Below are 7,500 nucleotides of genomic sequence, written 5' to 3' on the forward strand. Positions count from 1 at the left end.
GAGCGTGGACGCGCAGACAGAGAGATAAATGCGCTCAGCTTTGGCACCGGCACAACTCCACTGCGTCTCATGCAGGCCCGAAGGGGGGGGTGGGGGGGGGGGGGGGCACGACGATGCAGGCAACAGTTCAGAGAGGACAAGTGAGAAGAGAGCGGCTCTTAAAAGCCTCGTTTTGAGCACACTTGAGAAGAAGGAACCACATAGAATTACGCTTGAATTTAGGAGCACCTGAGGCTGCTAAATGTGCAACCACAGCTTTGGGTGGTCAGTACTCGCTCAAGTGAGACATTCCTAATCGCGGTATCAGCATAGTATACAAACCCCGTTTCCATATGAGTTGGGAAATGGTGTTAGATGTAAATATAAACGGAATACAATGATTTGCAAATCCTTTTCAAGCCATATTCAGTTGAATATGCTACAAAGACAACATATTTGATGTTCAAACTGATAAACATTTTTTTTTGTGCAAATAATCATTAACTTTAGAATTTGATGCCAGCAAAACGTGACAAAGAAGTTGGGAAAGGTGGCAATAAATACTGATAAAGTTGAGGAATGCTCATCAAACACTTATTTGGAACATCCCACAGGTGAACAGGCTAATTGGGAACAGGTGGGTGCCATGATTGGGTATAAAAGTAGATTCCATGAAATGCTCAGTCATTCACAAACAAGGATGGGGCGAGGGTCACCACTTTGTCAACAAATGCGTGAGCAAATTGTTGAACAGTTTAAGAACAACCTTTCTCAAGCAGCTATTGCAAGGAATTTAGGGATTTCACCATCTACGCTCCGTAATATCATCAAAGGGTTCAGAGAATGTGGAGAAATCACTGCACGTAAGCAGCTAAGCCCGTGACCTTCCATCCCTCAGGCTGTACTGCATCAACAAGCCACATCAGTGTGTAAAGGATATCACCACATGGGCTCAGGAACACTTCAGAAACCCACTGTCAGTAACTACAGTTGGTCGCTACATCTGTAAGTGCAAGTTATAACTCTCCTATGCAAGGCGAATACCGTTTATCAACAACACCCAGAAACGCCGTCGGCTTCGCTGGGCCTGAGCTCATCTAAGATGGACTGATACAAAGTGGAAAAGTGTTCTGTGGTCTGACGAGACCACATTTCAAATTGTTTTTGGAAACTGTGGACGTTGTGTCCTCCGGACCAAAAAGCAAAGGAACCATCCGGATTGTTATAGGCGCAAAGTGTAAAAGCCAGCATGTGTGATGGTATGGGGGTGTATTAGTGCCCAAGACATGGGTAACTTACACATCTGTGAAGGCACCATTAATGCTGAAAGGTACATACAGGTTTTGGAGCAACATATGTTGCCATCCAAGCAACGTTACCATGGACGCCCCTGCTTATTTCAGCAAGACAATGCCAAGCCACGTGTTACATCAACGTGGCTTCATAGTAAAAGAGTGCGGGTACTAGACTGGCCTGCTTTTAGTCCAGACCTGTCTCCCATTGAAAATGTGTGGCGCATTATGAAGCCTAAAATAGCAGAAGGGAGACCCCCGGACTGTTGAACAACTTAAGCTGTACATCAAGCAAGAATGGGAAAGAATTCCACCTGAGAAGCTTCAAAAATGTGTCTCCTCAGTTCCCAAACCTTTACTGAGTGTTGTTAAAAGGAAAGGCCATGTAACACAGTGGTGAACATGTCCCTTTCCCAACTACTTTGGCACGTGTTGCAGCCATGAAATTCTAAGTTAATTATTATTTGCCAAAAAAAAATAAAGTTTTGATGATATTACGGACCTTAGATGGTGAAATCCCTAAATTCCTTGCAATAGCTGCTTGACAAAGGTTTTTCTTAAACTGTTCAACAATTTGCTCACGCATTTGTTGACAAAGTGGTGACCCTCGCCCCATCCTTGTTTGTGAATGACTGAGCATTTCATGGAATCTACTTTTATAGCCAATCATGGCACCCACCTGTTCCCAATTTGCCTGTTCACCTGTGGGATGTTCCAAATAAGTGTTTGATGAGCATTCCTCAACTTTATCAGTATTTATTGCCACCTTTCCCAACTTCTTTGTCACGTGTTGCTGGCATCAAATTCTAAAGTTAATGATTATTTGCAAAAAAAAAAATGTTTATGAGTTTGAACATCAAATATGTTGTCTTTGTAGCATATTCAACTGAATATGGGTTGAAAATGATTTGCAAATCATTGTATTCAGTTTATATTTACATCTAACACAATTTCCCAACTCATATGGAAACGGGGTTTGTACATCTAATTGCTCTTTCCTAGGTATATAACCTTATTTCTTCATGCAGGTTGGACTTCTCTGTACATCTTACTATAACGGAGAATAGCCATGTGATTTCTCAAAGACAATAAGCTTAAAAATAATAACTTATTACTCGGCTTAAGTTGCCTGCAACACCAAAGCGCACAAAATAAATACAGCTGGACCTCAATTGTCATACATCTCTTTTTTTTTTAGTTCTCAGGGAAATTAATCGATTGCAACTGTTCAGTTTGTCTAAGAGCAGGGATGTCAAACTGGTGTTCATTGAGGGCCACATCACAGTTATGGCTGCCATCAGAGGGCCGCTTGCAACAGTGAATAATGTACGAATTTGCCTCTGGATTTCATTATTAATTATATTAATTGTTTTAAGTAGACTGTCACGTTTAAAGTAAAAACTTTACATATACAACATTTTACTGTAAAATATAGTGTTTTTTTCATATTTTACAACAATTTTACGGTAAATGGAAAAAAATGGAAGTGCCAGAATTTTTGTGGTTTTATTATTATTTTGGTTTCTACAACATTATATTGTGAATGGAAAAACAGTACAAGTTCTTTTTTTTATTCTGGCAACTTAATCGCCAGTTTTTCTACCGTAAAAACAAATGTACCGTCCTTCCATTTACAGTAATACACCGTTAAAAACAACAACCGTAGATTTTACAGTCAAAAAACTGGCAGTTCAATCAACAGAATTTTTACACAAAAAACTGGCAGTTTTTTTTCAATTTACAGTATTATGCTGTAAAGAACACCGTCAAATGTATTGTAATTTTTATTAATTTCATGGGTAGTTTGCTGTTAAGTATTTAAATTTATTTTTATTAAGACAAAAACATGTTTGGACAGTATGATAATATACTGTAATATTTGTTGCAAAATTGGATACTATTAAAATTTAAAAGATATGCAATTTCAAGCAGTGCATATATTTTTTTCTGTCAAAATGAAAAAAATCAATTACATTTAGTGAGAAAATATGAAGTACTTTTTTGACACATATCATTTCCAGGTAAAAATTATGTCGTGGGCCAGATTTGGCCCCCGTGCCTTGAGTTTGACACCTGTGTCTAAGAAGATCAGACTAGATCTAAGTCTGTGTGCATGAACTGATGAAACCTGCTCGGGTGAGAGGCGAAAAGTATTTTCGAAGGTGAACTGAACAGATTAGTTACGATTAGGGATGATGCTCGAAACCGGTTTTCCCGGTTGTTCGATAAGAAAAGAACCGAGTCCTCGGACTCGAATCCCTTTTTGAGAACCGGTACCCGTTATCGAGACCACTATAGTAAAGAAAAAGAGTTGGTTCTTTATTCGAATGCCTGAGAACGAATCCTTTCCCACGTGAAATGCCCTGTGGGACGCAATGTTATGCCCATTTGATTGTAGACTCTTACTGACACCTTGTGGCGATATGAAAATACTACGCGTCAATAATTTGGGCACTTCCGGGTTGGCGAGTCAGTTCAGTTCATGAGACAATTGAGAAGTAGACAAGTTGTGTTAGCTCTTACAAGCCTTGGAAAAGATAAGTCTGTAAGTAAACTGTTTAACTTGTTTATGTAACTCGATATTAAGGTGGAAAGTTTGATACTAAGATGTTTATTGAAAAACGTTTTTTGTGCACTGTTTAAATGGATGTTTTGAGGACTTAAAATGGCTGCCAGTCGCGTATTTCCACCATCGAAATAGTTTCAACACTCAGAAGTATTTGTTTGATGACAGTACTGTATATGTGTGTGAAGCTAATATTTACATATTGTGTATTACATTTCAGTATGTTAATTGAATCACAAAGCTTATACATTTGTCATTGTGTGTATTTCAATTTTTTAAAAAGTAAATATAGGAAAAGACAAAGCAAGATCAACAACAATAAAGAGCCTAAATGGATTAATCTGCTTTGGAACTTTATTAGACGTCTTGGATTGTTTGTTAGCTGTCTGCCAAGCTGTATAACCGCAACACGTATAGTGAGGGCAGAACAGACAATATGCAATTATGTCAATATGCCAATTCTTCTTCATGTAAGGGAAGAAGAATTGTTGATTGATGACTGTGGTGTTCTTAGTGTCATGGTGTGTGTAGTTAGTATGTTCCAATAGCAGCAGAAGTGCACTTTTTGGAGAGCTGTATTATTTTCAGTTTTGTGCCCAAGGGACTGATTTTATTTAACACTATATTATTATTTATATACCTATAGTGATCACAGAGACAGGTTGTTTTTGTGTTACTGTATATATTTGTTTTTCTGAAAAATCCCACTTAATATACTTTGGGTAACAACAGTCAATATTTTTTATTTATTTTTTTTTTTTAGGGGGGTAACAGTCAATATTTATTTTTTTATTTTATTTTATTTTTTTCTTATAAAATAAAAGTGAGCTTTTGTTAAACCAAATATTGTGGTTTTTTACATATACAACAACCTATCTGGAATCGATAAGAGAATCGATAAGGAATCGGTCCGATAAGAGGATTCGATAATGGGCTCAAACTCGATAATTTCTTATCAAACATCATCCCTAGTTACGATCGATGTAATTGCCCCGAGAATACGAGGACCCGGATGAATGAGAATATTCACAGACACGATTCGGTTTTCAGCAAAAATACTCACTCAAAATTATATTTCAGTCACTGCCTCGGTATTAGTAAACTAATTTAACACACGTTGGAACTTCAACCTCTGTAAGTACGGCTGAAAGGTAAGCCAACACAGGCCCAAATAAAGTTGGAGCATACAGTGATAGTTTAATCAAAGTCAACCAGTCATAGATTCCATGTTTTGAGAGTGTCATTGAATGCACCACACTGATACTGTAAGTCTAATGTTCAATAAAGTGACGTTAAATGTTCATTTATCCATTTGTGCAGCCATTTTACTGTTTTTGATGTATTTATTATAGTGTTTACTTTAGTATGAATGTCTCTCACTGCTAGCCAAATTGACCTGCGGGTACAAATAAAGAAATCTAATCTAATCTAAAAAGTGATGATAAATGATAAAATGTGTAAACATTTTTGGATGTCTGGAACAAACAGATTTACATCGTCGATGTGAAAAATTGTTTTGGTTTTCAATGGACCCGTTGTAACAAATTGATGGAAACGGAAGTGCCACTGTGTTGTGTTACCATATTTGGCAACCATTCACCAAAAATGTATTCAAAAGAAATATTTGCTGTGATATACTGTATAGAGTGTTCCCATACATTCATGTATCTGTGGCGGCCTGCCACAAATAGATTTGGCGCTACCTGTTCGCCCGCGTTCACAAACACATTATGATGGCCCTGATCTGCCAGAGCATAAAAAGACAGCAGGAGGGATCGGCAAATGTGTCAGCACCATTAATGCAAATTGAACTATTGCGTCATTACCCAACACCCAAATAGATTGCAGTCCTTTTGGGAAACACTAATACATGTACATACTGCATATCATGATACCACAATGTTTTGTTATGTTTTTAACACCATTTATTATATGAAATATACCTTAAATATATATTCATATTTGTATATGTATTTATGTAACAATAATTACAAAGAAATGATAATAATGAAAAAATATATATGAGCATTCTGAATATAAGGATTTTAGTGCATCATTACACAGTACACATAATATAATTACATAACAGGAATACGTTTAATATATATATATATATATATATATATATATATATATATATATATATATATATATATATACATATATGCATATACCTACTATATATACATACAGATACACACACACACACATCGTATATATATATATATACATACACATATTTATTGTACATACGTCTATACATACATACATACGTACATACATATGTATATACATACATACATGTACATATGTATAAACATACATACATACGTATATGCATATATACATATGTACATACATACGTACATACGTACGTACATACATACATACGTACTTACATATATACATACATATATACGTACGTACGTATATACATACATATATACATACGTACGTATATACATACATATATACATTCCTACGTATATACATACATATATACATTCGTACGTATATACATACATATATACATTCCTACGTATATACATACATATATACATTCGTACGTGTATACATACATATATACATATGTACGTATATACATACATATATACATTCGTACATATATACATACATATATACATTCTTACGTATATACATACATATATACATTAGTACGTATATACATACATATATACATTCGTACGTATATACATACATATATACATTCGTACGTATATACATACATATATACATTCGTACGTATATACATACATATATACATTCGTACGTATATACATACATGTATACATTCATACGTATATACATACACGTATACATTCGTACGTATATACATACACATATACATATGTATATACATACATATATACATACATATATACATTCGTACGTATATACATACATGTATACATTCGTACGTATATACATACATATATACATTTGCACGTATAAACATACATATATACATTCGTATGTATATACATACATATATACATACATATATACATACGTATATACATACGTATATACATACATATATACATACATATATACATATATATACAGTACATACTGTATAAACATACATATATACATATATATATACTTTATACTGTATAAACACACATATACATACATATATACATATGTATACATATATACACATATATACATACATACATATACACATACATACATACACATACATATATACACTTATAAATACATACATATATGCACCATGTGATGACTGTATTATAATGATAGTATATCTGATAGTATATATCTGTATCATGAATCAATTTAAGTGGACCCCGACTTAAACAAGTTGAAAAACGTATTCGGGTGTTACCATTTAGTGGTCAATTGTACGGAATATGTACTTCACTGTGCAACCTACTAATAAAAGTCTCAATCAATCAATCAAAAAAACCATACATATATACATATCTATATATAACATATGTGTAAGGGCTGTCAAAAATAAGTTATTTTAACCACAATAAATGATTGCATGAATAATGCATATACGCAGAATAATGACGCAATTGACTTTGACCACCCACGGTTGCCTAAAAGGCGGTGTGGTCTGTTCCACGGTCAGTGATCAGGTCAATGCAAAGATGAGTGAGGAGACTCCAA

At 34.8% G+C, this 7,500-nt stretch overlaps 1 protein-coding gene across 3 annotated transcripts in view; it reads right to left on the reverse strand.

The window, feature by feature from the left end:
• Positions 1-7,500, reverse strand: part of spon2a (spondin 2a, extracellular matrix protein) — a 107,429-nt gene that overhangs the window by 99,232 nt on the left and 697 nt on the right. The gene's annotated exons all lie outside the window — the stretch shown is intronic.

The sequence above is a fragment of the Entelurus aequoreus genome, linkage group LG04 (assembly GCF_033978785.1).
Source record: "Entelurus aequoreus isolate RoL-2023_Sb linkage group LG04, RoL_Eaeq_v1.1, whole genome shotgun sequence".
Taxonomy (NCBI): domain Eukaryota; kingdom Metazoa; phylum Chordata; class Actinopteri; order Syngnathiformes; family Syngnathidae; genus Entelurus; species Entelurus aequoreus.